Source organism: Nansenia antarctica, assembly GCF_963989245.1.
Source record: "Nansenia antarctica genome assembly, chromosome: 4".
NCBI lineage: Eukaryota > Metazoa > Chordata > Actinopteri > Argentiniformes > Microstomatidae > Nansenia > Nansenia antarctica.
Genome location: NC_137689.1, coordinates 24,976,269 through 24,991,000, shown reverse-complemented (window position 1 = coordinate 24,991,000; position 14,732 = coordinate 24,976,269). Strand labels below are relative to the sequence as shown.

Sequence of the window (14,732 nt, the reverse complement as noted above, 5' to 3'; positions counted from 1 at the left end):
GTTCCTCTGCCAAGCCACTGTGTTCAATAAGAGGAAACCGAGCAGGACTTTAGCTACTCTTCAGACAAACAGGCCAATCTACTACCCCAGAAACAAAGAGTCACATGTTACTAGGCAGACATTGTAAGGACTGGTATCTTTCACTGAAAGTTGTCTGAGAGAATGTTATGGTCAGATAGGGAACCCAAGCGCAGACACGGACAGAGACAGGTTAAAGTAAAATAAAGTATGATTTATTTTAGGGAGTAGGCAGAGAATGGTCGTAGGGCAAGCGGGGGGTCAGGCAGGGGGCGTAGACAGCAGGCAGGCAGGGGGTTTAGGCAGGAGGGGTTGTCGGCAGGCAGGCAGGGGGGTTAGGCAGGAGGGGTAGTCGGCAGGCAGGCAGGGGCTTAGGCAGGGAGAGTAGTCGTTAGGCAGGCAGGGGTCAGGCCGGTAGGGCAGGCAGGCAAGAGGGCAGGTAGGGTAGGCAGGCAGGAGGGCAGGCAGGCAAGAGGGCAGGTAGGGCAGGCAGGCAGGCAGGAGGGCAGGTAGGGCAGGCAGGCAGGAGTCCGGTAGGGGTACTGGGGGGTAAAGGCAAAACAGGGGTAAGTAGGAGGCAGGTACAGGCAGGGTAGTAAATAGGTAGGGGAGCTGGAAGCGTATCTTTACGGTAAGCTGAAGCTACGATCTGGCAGAGAAGTGAAGGCTGGAACGGGTCTTTATGCAGGGCTAACGATGAGGTAATAGTGAACAGCCGGACAAAACGCACACCTGAAGCCACTCCAGCCAATTAGAGGGAGAGAGAGAGAGAGGGAGAGAGGGAAAGAGAGAGAGAGAGGCACTGCCCACTACCTAGAGGTAGAGGGCGTGACAGAGAATAGTAAGCCAGTATGTATACAGTTCACCCACCAGCACTATTTGATCCAATACCATCAGGTTTATCAAAGTGCTGCTGAGTGAAGCCCATCTCACTAACCCTAACCCTGCCAGGATACTGTTGTGACCACCTGACCTGTTAATCAGCCTGTATCCTATAGTAGCCCTACCTGACCCACCTCATCACCAACAGGCAGCCTGTATCCTATAGCAGCCCTACCTGACCCACCTCATCACCAACAGGCAGGCTGTATCCTATAGCAGCCCTACCTGACCCACCTCATCACCAACAGGCAGGCTGTATCCTATAGTAGCCCTACCTGACCCACCTCATCACCAACAGGCAGGCTCAACTCTCCACAAGGAACAGCAGCAAAACTGTCTCAGGGAATCACACTCACATGCTGAGTAAACCTGCTAGCAGGAGACCTGAAGGTTAAACCAGAGGAACAGCTAGAGAGAGTTTGAAGCCCCTGATTGTCCCTTGGTTACTTGGTGGTACAGCAGTCTAAATTAGAATGATGCCAAAAAGCATGTTGCCCCATTGAAACGTACTATACATTTAGCATTTCATCTGGCCAACTATATTTTAATGTACATTTGGGTTCCAATATTTCCATCTGATGTATCAAGTATTTTGTATGCATGAGTAATGTATGTAAAGACCAGGGCAGAATGGATCACCTCTATGAGGGTTAGGGTTAGGATCACCCATTTCTATTTTGGAGATGGATATGTTAGATATTATATAAGTCAATGGTTCAAAACAATTTGGTCACATTGGTGCTGTGACTAATATAAGGTCCCTGCAGAGGAGAAGGTTAAAGGGGGGTGAAGGGTACAATGGCCTCTTATTCACACATTCACACAAGCAAGCTACCATGCAAGGCGCTGGCCCAAGGCCAGACACGTGGCCAGCCGGGTCTCGAACCAAACCTCCGACCATGCGACCATTAGACGCCGGCTCTACCTCCTGCACTAGTCGCCCCATGTGTAAGTGGTTACGGCAAGAGTAACGTTGTTTTGGTATTTTTCAACCCTTTGGTTCTCTTGGTGTGAAAATTATTAAAATTAGATATAAAACTGTGTACAAACTGTCAAATGTTAAGTAAAGCAAAACGCACATAGTATTGATATTACGTTTTATTGATATTGATCAATAACAAAAAAAACAACCAAAAAAACGATCTTGAATACTGTGAATGTAAAAGAACTGACATTAGATTGGTGGCCCATTCTTAATAGTGCAAAGCATTGATATTGTGTTAGTATGTTATGACTATATCAGTACACCAGTAGACATTATGATATAAGTTTAATTAAGTACAAAAATGATGTTTCCATGAGTGTCCCTAGTGTCTTCTCAGCCCCTCTGATTGAGATCTTAGTTGCACTCGTTTCCTTTGATGAGGAAGAATGTTCCAGTAGCCACTCCCAGCAGCCCCAGAGTCAGGCCCACGCCACAGAACACAGCAGGACCCACACTGGGCTGGTTCACCTCGGGCTCTGGGGAGGAACACACACACACACACACACACACACACACACACACACACACACACACACACACACACACACTGTATTAACAAATCATGAAATAGCTTACTGTAAATATTCAATTTACACTTATACTGTATGCTGCTTCATTGACAGTTTAATAATTCTGTACAATGAAGTTGTTCAACAGTCCATTAAATGAGACCCACCCCATATCCGTGTAAGGGGCTCAGTGAGAGACTTGTGTCCCACACTGCAGCTGTAGATGTCTCCCTCCTCTGGGGTGATGGTCAGGCTGGAGAACTGGTTGAAAGTTCGGTCGTTGTTGGGGTAGGGACTGCTGATTCTCACCCCCGCTGTCACGTTATTGTTGTTCTTGGTCCACCAGACTGTCACAGGTGGAGGGTAGTATCCGTTGACGTGACAGATGAGAGTGTTCTCCGTCCCCAGCTCCACATCGTCCCTGGGATAGATGGAGCTGTGAGGAGCGTCTGTAGGGGAACCCAGTTAGTATCACCTTCCCCTCTGAAAACACTGATCATGCTGGCATATCTGGACACGGTGGGGAGCCTTGGGTAATCATTAGGGTGCCTCTTATGAGCATTGAATCTGTTCTGTCAGTTCATGAGAAGGCTATATGAGTAGGTTGTATGAGTAGGCTAGGCTATGAGTAGGCTTGAGTAAGCTAGGCTATATGAGTAGGCTATATGAGTATGCTATATGAATATGCTATATGAGTAGGTTAGGCTATATGAGTAGGCTATATGAGTCCTCCCTCTACCCAATCCTCTGCTCGCCTCTCTCGATGCATTAACGCCCAGACAGCCCCAAGGTTTTCCTCTGCCTTCATGGCCGCCCAAAACACCAGGGCAGGGGAGGCACCATCTGACCCAGAGGAACTCACTTCCATGTTCAACACCTCCTGTCGCTCCATCCTCGACTCGATAGCCCCGCTTACCCTGAAAAAGCCCAAACCCAGGGTCACGGCTTGGCTCAACGACACCATCAGATCTCAGAGAAGAGCGTGGAGACAGGCGGAACGCAGGTGGAAAAAGGACGGGCTGACCATCTCGCTCGAGATTTTGAGGGAAAAGCAGAGGACCTATCAGAAGGTCGTAAAGACTGAAAGGGCTAAGTACTTTGCCACTCTCATCTCCATTAACTCACACAACCCCAGAGTGTTATTCAGGACGATCAACACCGTTGTTCACCCCCCCCTACCGTCATCCAGGATCCATCCCCGGCTAAGTGCGAGGAATTTTTATCCTTTTTTTCTGATAAAGTCACCAATATCAGAAAAAACATCCCGCACTCCACCAAGGACTTAGCCACCACACTGGGATGTTCATCCACGTTCTCCAGCTTCTGTCCCTTCACTCTACCAGCCCTATCCAAGATGGCCGCTGTACTGAAGCCGGCCTCATCGCCTCTGGACCCCATCCCTACCCCCCTCCTCAAAGAGGTGTTCGACACAGTAGGGCCACACATCCTCTCAATAATCAACAGCTCGCTGGCCACTGGTATTGTTCCGCCCACCCTCAAACAAGCAGTGGTACAGCCTCTCCTTAAGAAACCCAACCTGGACCCTTCCAACCTCAGTAACTACAGACCCATCTCCAAGCTCCCAGTCGTGGCCAAGCTCCTGGAAAAGGCTGTCCTCAGCCAGCTATGGCCCTACCTCCAACAGAACAACATCCTGGAGAAGTTTCAGTCTGGCTTCAGACCTGGCCACAGCACTGAGTCGGCACTTTTAAAGGTTTGGAACGACCTCCTCCTCATCGCAGACTCCAGGAAATGTGCTGCCCTGGTCCTCCTGGACCTCAGCGTAGCTTTTGACACCATAGACCATGCCATCCTCTTTAATCGACTCCAGCAGGAGGTTGGCATCACCGACACCGCCTTGTCCTGGTTCAAGTCTTACCTCAGCAATAGAACCTACGCCGTCCACATAGCAGACAGCTCCTCCAGACAAGCCAACCTCACCTGTGGGGTCCCTCAGGGCTCCATCCTCGGTCCCATCTTGTTCTCCCTCTACATGCTCCCCCTCTGTCTAATCCCTCAACGCTACCAGATCTCATTCCACTGCTATGCGGACGACACCCAGCTTTACTTATCAATCAACACTGACGACCCCGCCGATCTGATGCGCCTGATGGACTGCCTCCACGATGTGAAGGAGTGGATGGCCCAGAACTTCCTACAGCTGAATGAGAGCAAGGGGGAAATCCTCCTCATCGGCAACACCACCGCCATCACTCAGCTCAGCACCAACATGGGAAGCCTGTCCACCCTTGTCAGACCACATGTCAAGAACCTCGGTGTCATCTTTGACTCCGAGCTCAACCTTAACCGACAAGTGAGCTCCGTCGTGAAGTCATGTTTCTACCAACTACGTATCATAGCCAAGATCAAGTCCTTCCTCACCCCCAGTGACCTGAGGAGGGTCGTCCTCATGCTAATTTCATCTAGGCTCGACTACTGCAACTCACTCTATGCTGGACTTCCTGATAAGACCATCTACCGCCTGCAGCTAGTCCAAAATGCCGCTGCCAGGCTGGTGTCAGGCACTAAAATGAGGGACCACATCTCCCCTGTCCTCATCTCCCTTCACTGGCTCCCAGTAAAGAAGAGAGTGAAGTTCAAGATCTGCACCTTTGTCTACAAAGCTCTCAACAGTCTCGCCCCACCCTACATCAAGGACCTCCTGGACCTGTCTTCCACCTCAAGGCCCAGGCTCAGGTCCGACGCCCAACTCAGCCTGAGGGTCCCCCGCACCAACCTCAAGAGGAAGGGTGACCGTGCCTTTGCGGTGATAGCAGCGACCCTGTGGAACGCGCTCCCTTCCGCCATCAAGTCTGCCCCCACTCTGGACTCCTTTAGAGCCAAGTTAAAAACCCACCTCTTCCTCAATGATGTTCCCTAAGTCTACTCCCTATTTGTTGTAAATTGTATCCCTTGAGATGTTCGTTTAAGTAGTCTGTGTCTGTTTGCTTTCTGTGTTCCTTGTCCTTGTCCTTGTCTTTATCTGTTCCTTTACCCGGGCCGATGTAAAAGTTGGATGGGGGGCGCATTATAAATAAAATTAACATTAACATTAACATTATATGAGTAGGCTATGAGTAGGCCATGAAGTGTAATACAGATTAAGACTTGTTCTTTTGTTTGCTATTCATGCTGGTGTCATTGTCTTATATCCTGAACAACTTGATATTTGACTGTTTCATACAAAATAATGTACAATAGTCGAAACAAACGAAACAAAATCTGAAGGATATTATGATTTGAATTAAATGTATCTGAAATGTTCACTTACCTATGGCCTCTGGTGGGTTGTTGAATACTTTATTAAGAACAGCCAAGTTTCATTTGCACATTTGCAGGTTAGCTACAGCGTTCTGATAGGTGTCATCTGGCGGTTTAAATGGGTCAGCAAATGGAGGAAGAGACATCTCTGATTTCCCTTTCACAAAGTCTGCATACCTGATCTGATCACCATCAAGTCCATACATCGCATATCCCTTTATATCTGAGCATCCGTTTGTGAATATATTAACATGTAGAACTGAAAACAGACACAAGAAACATTATGAATATAGATATATCAGATTCAGATCCATCAATGTTTTACAGAGTAGCATCAAATAGAAATCGTAATGCCGATAGTAGGGTTGTAGAAGATCATTAATGCATAATCAATTACAATATTTAGATTCTCAATTTCATGAAGAGTTGTTAGAAATACATGACATAGTGTTATGAAAGATACATTTACATTACATTTTACATTTTTACCATTTAGCAGATGGTTTTATCCAAAGCAATTTACAATTACAGATTACAGGGACATTCTCTCTGGAGTAACTTAGGGCTAAGTGCCTTACTCAAGGGAACACTAGTGGTGGTGTTCCCAGGTGGGATTTCAACTCTTGACCTTATATACAATATACCCCTTCTAGGACAATGATACCATCGATCCTTAGACCTGATGGTTTGTCAAGTGTGGTACAGCCTAACCCTTATGCTCACATTAATATAGTATAACATGTACTCATAAATTATTTGTGAAACACCTACTAATGTATGCCTAATGACGGGTTTATGAAGCTTTGGTAACACTTTGTTAAAGATGTGACCGCCTGCATCTGTGCCACTCGGCTTACTTAGTGGTGGAACCAACATTTGAATGATCTCCTCATAGGCCTACATGAAGTAGCTGCAAATGTTTAAATCAGGCTGACAAACATGACCATACTGTAGGTTTCGGGTAACCTAGCAGCACTTTTTGGCGACAGAATCATCTCAATAATCACCTGTTCAGACACTTACCTTTGGCCTCCACACGGAGCAGGCAGGAGAGGATGAGGACGGTCACAGAACCCTTCATGTTCACTTTACAGACGGCCGTGTAGAGACAGGAGGACACAGAGAACCAGAGTTACCTTCTGACCAGCGTCAAACTTCACTGAGAGGGAACTGAGTTTTTTTTTGTTTCCCCGGAGGCAGCCTCTTGCACAGTAGAACTAATCAGAGTTTGTTTGTCAGTTGTTGCTAGGTAGACACTCACATTGCTGTTCAGGCTTGTCTGGTATATGGAGAATCATCTGAGGGGTGATTGACTAATTATTGCCTAAACAGCATCAATTGCTTTTTTTTTTTTAAAGTTATTTTTGCTGAGTGGGGCAGTCCCAGTCATATTTTTCATTTAAAAACATTGTATTTGAGTTGAATTTAAGTTGTGTATAGGTTGCTGTACAGTACTGTATGAAGTGGATCACTTATGACATATCATCAATGATGTTAGTAGTGGCTTATGATGTTAGTTGTGACTTATGATGTTAGTTGTGACTAGTTGTTAGTTGTGACTTATGATGTTAGTTGTGGCTTATGATGTTAGTTGTGGCTTATGATGTTAGTTGTGACTAGTTGTTAGTTGTAACTAGTTGTTAGTTGTGGCTCATGATGTTAGTTGTGGCTTATGATGTTAGTTGTGGCTTATGGTGGTAAAATGATTGAATTGCATCCCAGCAGCCTGAGCCAGTGGATCCCATCAGCTGCTGTACTGGATGGCAGATCTGCTAGTCTGATGGAATGCAGTTGTTGTGATAAGCTCACACAGGTCCCATGTGACCACAACAAGGAAACATACCTGTCCAGACAAACCAGTCCATAAAAGTCCCTTAAGTTGTTTTTAAACTGAACCCATAGAAATGCTGAGGGTGAGGTCATCACCAGTTACTAGGTAAAGGAATGTTTGAGAGAAATGTTATCTGAGCACAGGTAGGACTGATAGCTCCTTAGAACCTGTTGTGTTGTGTTGTTTTGTGTTGTGTTGTGATGTGTTGTGATGTGCAGTGCTGTGTCATGTTGTGTCGTGTACGTTGGTGAGACTTTACAGCTTAGGAACAATTCAACAAATTAGAACAGAAAAGCGTGTGGATGAACATACATTTACATTTACATTTTTGGCATTTAGCAGACGCCTTATTCCAAAGCGACTTACAATCAATACATTTGAATACTAAGCATGTGAATCAGCAGTCCACTATTCGTTGCAGGAAGAGTACTCTAGCTCGGGCCCGGGGCCACTGATAGAAGGAAAAACCTTCTCCCTATTATCGCCTTCTACTAAAAATCTTTTTTTTTTAATATTACTGGAGAAACTGAGAAACAGTACAAGGGGGGCAATAGAAGTTCTTAGGGACACAGTAGAGGGGAAAGCGGGTGTCTTTAGGAGATGTAGTGGTGAGGGTCAGAAGATGTCTCAGGAGGAGCAGTTAAGATGTAACCTGAAGAGATGGGTCTTCAGTCTACGACGGAAGATGGGTAGTGACTCTGACGTTCTGACAGCCGTGGGGAGCTCATTCCACCAGCGGGGAGCCAGTGTTGTGAAGAGACGTGATCGGGCAGCCCGACTGCTGTGTAGAGGAGGTGGGGCCAGTCGGCCAGCCGAGGTGGAGGAACGGAGTGAGCGGGCAGGGGTTTGGGGGGTTACCATTTCCTTCAGGTAGGCAGGGGCTGTCCCTTTAGCTGCCTGGTATGCAAGCACCAGGGTCTTGAATCTGATGCGAGCTGCTATCGGGAGCCAGTGCAGGGTGCGAAGGAGAGGGGTGACATGCGAGTATTTGGGGAGGTTGAATACCAGCCGGGCAGCAGCATTCTGGATGAGCTGCAGAGGTCTAATGGCTGAAGCGGGGAGCCCAGCCAGGAGTACATTGCAGTAATCCAGGCGGGAGATGACCAGTGCCTGGGTCAAGAGTTGCGCTGCCTCTCTGGTAAGGAATGGTCGTATCCTTCTGATGTTGTAGAGGAAGAATCTGCAGGAGCGAGCCGTTGCTGCAATGTTCTCCGCACAGGATAGTCGGTTATCCAGGATCACTCCAAGGTTCTTGGCTGTCAGGGAGGGGGTTACAGTAGAGTTCTCCACTGTGATGGAGAAGTCTTGGAGAGGGCAGGCTTTCCCGGGGATGAAGAGGAGCTCGGTCTTGTTAAGATTGAGCTTGAGATGGTGGTCAGCCATCCAAGTTGAAATGTCAGCGAGACATGCTGAGATACGGGTTGCCACGTGTACATCAGACGGGGGGAAGGACAGGAAGAGTTGAGTGTCGTCTGCGTAGCTGTGGTAGGAGAGCCCATGTGAAGAGATTACCGAGCCAAGAGACTTGGTGTAGAGGGAGAAGAGTAGGGGCCCTAGGACGGAACCCTGGGGAACTCCAGTGGAGAGGGTTCGTGGAGAAGATAGCGATTCTCTCCAGGTCACCTGGTAGGAGCGGCCCGCCAGGTAGGAAGAAAACCAGGAGTGTGCGGTGCCAGAGATGCCCAGGTCTGAGAGGATGGAGAGAAGGATCTGGTGATTGACTGTGTCGAAGGCAGCAGACAGGTCAAGGAGAATGAGAACAGAGGAGAGGGAGGAAGCTTGGGCAGAGTAGAGGGCTTCCGTGACAGCAAGGAGCGCAGTTTCAGTGGAATGCCCAGCCTTGAAGCCGGATTGGTGGGGGTCTAAGTGATCCATCTTCCGGAGATAGTCAGTCAGTTGTTTAGATGCCGCGTGTTCAAGGGTTTTGGAAGGGAAGGAGAGAAGGGATACCGGTCTGTAATTGTGGACAGATGATGGGTCAAGGGTAGGTTTCTTGAGGAGAGGCTTGACTCTGGCTATTTTGAAGGCCGCTGGGACAGATCCAGTGGATAGGGAGGAGTTGATTAGGGTGGTAAGGTAAGGAAGGATGTCGGCGGAAATGGATTGGAGAAGAGGGGAGGGGATGGGGTCAAGAGGGCATGTGGTTGCCCGCTTTGATGTGATAAGTGTGAGAATCTCATCGGGGGAGAGGGGGGAAAAAGATGACAATCCAGAGATCGAGTGTCGAGGGGAGAGTTTGGAAGGGGTGTTAGCATTGTTAGTGGGAACAGTGTTAGCATTGTTAGTGGGAGGAGGGAGCGGTGGGGGGAGAAAGGTGCTGCTGATGTCGTCCACCTTTTTTTCAAAGTAGGTGACAAAGTCATCGGCGGACAGGGAGGAAGGAGGAGGGGGAGGAGGTGGATTAAGGAGTGAAGAGAAAGTGGAGAACAGTTTTCTAGGATTAGAGGCAGAAGAATGTATTTTTGAATGATAGTAGGATGTTTTAGCAGCTGATGCCGAGGAGGCGTAGTTGGCAAGGAGAGAGTGATAGAGGTTAAGGTCATCAGAAAGGCCAGTTTTTCTCCATTTCCTCTCAGCTGCTCTGAGCTCTAGTCTACAAGTATGTAGCGTTTCAGAGAGCCAGGGAGCTCGAGGAGAGGATCGAGCTGGCTTCAAGGTTAGTGGACAGAGGGTGTCGAAGGATGATGTGAGAGCGGACAGGAGGGTTGAGGATGCCGCATCAGTGGATAGAAGGGAGAAGGATTCGACAGAGGGTAGGGAGGATAGGACAGAAGAAGAGAGGGCGCTGGGGGACAGGGTACGTAGGTTACGACGAGAGGGTCTTAAGTGGTTAGAGGCTGAGAGGGAAGAGGAAGTTTTGAGGGGAAGGGAGAAGGATATTAAGTGGTGATCAGAAACACTTTAAAACATGCAGTACTCATCTCATACTCTGAAAGTGGAGAATTGTTGAAACTGTCACCTACAGTCATTTTAAAAATCTGCACAATGATAACCTGTTCTAACCTGTTAAAGCGTCTGTTATTGGAGGCTAAACAAAACTCCACCCCCCACAGCCAAGCAAGCTAAACCCAATGAGGTTGTATCACATGACCATTTAGCTGACATTGTGAACATCAGTCATGCTGGTTCATATTATTGATAATGAAAACAGGTGGATAAACAGGGTCAGAGGTCGTATTTTAGAAGCCAAACATTGATATGATCTGAATCAGCATCGACTCCCTGATGGTAAACAAGCCCATCAGCGTGGCTTCAGGAGCCACAGAGCAAAGTGATCGTTCCTCCAGCTGACCTGAAACAACCCTGTTGTGTAGAGAGAGTCTGTCTGAGGCAGAGAGGGGGACCCACCCATGACATCACAGGTACCTGGCCTCATCGGGAGGGTTGTCTGTTACCATGGCAACCAGTGGCAACAAAACAATTAGCTCCAGATAGTAGCAAGGGTAGAAACATTACAAATTCTCTATCCACACAATTATGTTTAACTCCCTAGGTTTAATGTTCTGTATAGATCTGTTATGTAGGACTAGATGTTGATATCCCTCGATACATACATACTTAAGGCACCGATAAGACTCTGTGGTGTTCAAATGAGCGATGGCATCCTTTGGGTTGTCAAGTGGGCGCCCTCCTTCATGAATGTTTCGCTGATAAGCCCACGACACCTCCAGAGGGTTCAGCAGTGAATCCCAGCGTCCCAGGTTCACTCCCTAGATGCGATCAGCTCATTTGAACGCCCGGGTCGAGTCCTTTCTCTTCATCCACAGCCACTGGCTCCCCTTTTCAGCAGCCCTGGAGAGGTCCTTGATTGCGTGCCGGTGGGTCTTCCCTCGCACTCCCATCTCCCTGAGTAGCCTGGATGTTGAGGTGGCTACGAACCCTCTGCAGCCTACTTCCACTGGGCGTACCTTCGCTGTCCAGCCTTGTTGTTGGGCATCTGCTGCGAGTTCAGTGTACCTCAGCCTCTTCCGCTCGTAGGCCTCCTCCACTGCACCCTCCCAGGGCACAGTGAGCTCGATGATGTAAACGAGCTTGAGCGAGGCTGACCACAGCACAAGGTCTGGTCGCAGGTTGGTGGCTGCGATCTCAGCTGGGAAGCAGAGTTTCTTGCCCAAGTCTGCCAGCAGCTTCCAGTCCCGTGCTCTGCCCAGCTGCCCAGTGTCTGGTCTTATGGTGGTGAGGCAGGCTTGACCCTCGCCCTCCCGAACAAATGGTGCTGGCTGCCACCGGGATGATGGGGGAGGAAGGGCGTTCACACTTGTCCGTTGACTTTCCAGCACTGCTGCAAGACACCTTAGCACCTGGTCGTGCCGCCAGGTGTAACGGCCTTGGGTGAGGCTGGTCTTGCATCCCACTAAGATGTGCTTCAGTGTTGCTGGACTTTGACATAGAGGGCACGTGGGGTCTTCGCCATACCACTGGCTTAGGTTTACAGGAGAAGGCAGGACATCGTAGGCAGCCCTGATGGTGAAGCTCGCTCTGAATGCCTCCATCTCCCACAGATCTTTCCAGGAGATCTTCCTCTTTTCCACTCCTTCCCATGCCATCCACTGCCCTTGCTTTGCCTGCGCCACAGCTTGTGCGCGCCTTCCTGCTTCCTCTTCCCGACGTACCTCCTGGACCACCAGCTTGCGTCTCTGAGATGGATTGGCCTTGCTCCAGGCCGGTGTACTAATCCCGAGGCCAAGACCACTCCTCCCCTCCTGCACTCGGCCCACAATGTCCCTGTGTCTGAGTGCTGCCTTTGCCTGCTCAGTTGCAGCCAATGGGGTCCACTTCCTCCCAGTGGCCAGGATGGGGGCAGCTTGGGCTACAAATGGATCATTCGAATCCAGAAGCATCATCTCCAGTCTGACTTTGGCACACTTGTACTCCTCTGTCAGACTGGAAATGGGCAGGTGTAACATCCCTTTGCCGTAGAGCCCAATGCTGCTGAGGCACCTGGGAAGGCCAAGCCACTTCCTTGCATATGAGTTGACCAGTCTCTCCAGCTTTTCCACCTTTGAGAGAGGAACTTCATAGAGGGTTAGTGGCCACAGGAGACGTGGAAGTAGTCCATACTGCATGCACCAGAGCTTCAGCTTGCCAGGAAGCAGGGTTCTGTCGATGTTCTCCAGGCCGCTGGCTACCTCCTTCCTGAGCTGCTCTACTTGCTCTTTATCTTTGAGGGAGGCATCATACCAACGACCTAGGCTCTTCACAGGCTTCTCGGAGACCGTTGGAATGGGTTCTTTGCCAATGTGGAAGCGGTGGTCTGACAGCTTCCCCTTGACAATGGAGATGCTTCTGGACTTGCTCGGCTTGATCTTCATGCGAGCCAACTGAATGTTTTCCTGGAGCTTTCTTAGTAGCCGTACTGTGCAAGCCTTGGTCGTGGTGAGTGTTGTGAGGTCATCCATGTAGGCTCTGATCGGAGGCAACCTCAGCCCAGGTCTTATTCGCTGTCCGCCAACCACCCATCGAGAGGCCCGAATAATGACCTCCATGGCCATGGTGAAGGCCAGCGGGGAGATGGTGCAGCCGGCCATGATTCCCACTTCCAGATGTTGCCATGCTGTGGTGTACTCTGCTGTGGTCACGCAGAGCTGGACGTCCTGGAAGTAGGCCTTGACAAGGGTTGTGAGAGCTGGTGGGATCCTGAAGTAGTCGAAGGCTGTCCACAGGAGGTTGTGAGGGACTGAGCCAAAGGCATTCGCAAGATCCAGGAACACCACGTGGAGGTCCGTTCCCTCCTTCTTGGCGACCTGGATCTGATGCCATATGACACTAGCATGTTCGACACACCCTGAGAAGCCTGAGATGCCTGCTTTCTGGATTGACGTGTCAATCAGGTTGTTTCTTTGCAGGTATCCTGCCAGCCTATGAGCGACCACGCTGAAGAAGATTTTTCCCTCGACATTTAGAAGGCTGATCTGCCGGAACTGTCCGATTTCTGTTGAGTCCTTTTCCTTGGGGATAAGGATCCCTCCGGCTCTCCGCCAGGACGTTGGTATCGCCTTCTTTTGCCACACAACTTTCATCAGCTTCCAGAGGAATCTCAGGACATCTGGTGCGTTTTTGTAGAGCCTGTATGGAACTCCGTTGGGACCTGGAGCTGACGCGGCCCTTGCTCTACGCACAGTGTTGTCTACTTCACTCCACCTGGGTGGACTGATATCTAGTTCGTGCTCTGGTGGATTGACTGGTGGCATGTCAGGTGGGAGCGTGACCTCTTCCTGGTGTCGGTCATCTGTGCAGCCCTTTTTCAGATGTTCTTCCAGGTGGGCCTTTGCCACAGAGAGACTTCCGCTCTTCTCCTTTGTGAAGAGAGTCTTCACAAATTTGAAAGGATCTTTGTAGAAGCGTGATCTTGTTTGCTCCTTCCTTCTGCGCCTCTTCAGGAGGTTTTCAGCTCTCCTCAGTGTTGCAAGCCTGCTCTTAATCTCTTCCTGCAGCAGGTTTATTCCCTCCTTCTCCTCCTCTGTGGCCTTCCTCCATTGCTTCTTCAGCTGCCTCCTCTCCTTGACTAGTCGGTCTATTTCTGTCTGCCTTCTGGACTTGGTGGGAATTGACTGAGTAGATCGTTTGCCTTCGACCACTCCGAACTGTTCCACTCCATAGGCATAGATGAGGTTGCCCATTCTCTCCAACTTCTTCATGGTGGTGCCTCTGATCCCTTCTAGGATGTTGCAGAGATCAGTGTTGACCTCCTTCCACAGCGTCTTGTTGCAGGACTTTGGCCACTTGACTAATGGCCTTCGCCCCTGGATCTTCTTCTCTGCTGGTGGTCGTGATGTGTTGGATTCAGGTTGCTCTCCTGTGCCTTGTTCTTCCTCCTCTGGGACAGGGGTGTTGATGTCCTGCAGACTGTGGTGTGTGTCCTGCTGCTGAACTTCAGTCGACTGACTCGGCCTGCTTCTCAAAAAGTAGCTGTCGATGCGACTTCCCTGTTGACCCTTCTTTAGGCACCCTTTCTTGCCCTGGTGTATCTTCAGGCCATGGGTGGAAGTAACCCCCTTTGTCCAACCACATACGCAGTTCTGGAGCGTGTGTCCTGCTGTAGCTGTCGGCGCCTCAGGTATGCTGTTCATCAATCTCGTAGTCTGTTCCGTTCCTGTGTTCGTTACCGGGTAGTCTGCCGATGAGCCATCTTCCGCCCCCGCTCTCGCAGGCTCAGGGGGTATTTTCTTCTTCGAATTTTTCGTAGCCAAGTTTGGGTGGGACCCATACACTGTTCGTGCTGGATCCCGCCGCCACGGGTAGCTAG

At 49.5% G+C, this 14,732-nt stretch overlaps 1 pseudogene across 1 annotated transcript; it reads right to left on the bottom strand.

Moving 5' to 3' along the window:
• Positions 1–2,239: 2,239 nt before the first annotated feature.
• On the bottom strand, positions 2,240–6,736 carry LOC308155915 (H-2 class II histocompatibility antigen, A-U alpha chain-like; annotated as a pseudogene). The gene is made up of 4 exons: positions 6,679–6,736; positions 5,666–5,914; positions 2,562–2,843; positions 2,240–2,361 (listed from the first exon to the last, which is right to left on the bottom strand). The product of its transcript is annotated as an H-2 class II histocompatibility antigen, A-U alpha chain-like (transcript).
• Between the last annotated feature and the right edge of the window lie 7,996 nt (positions 6,737–14,732).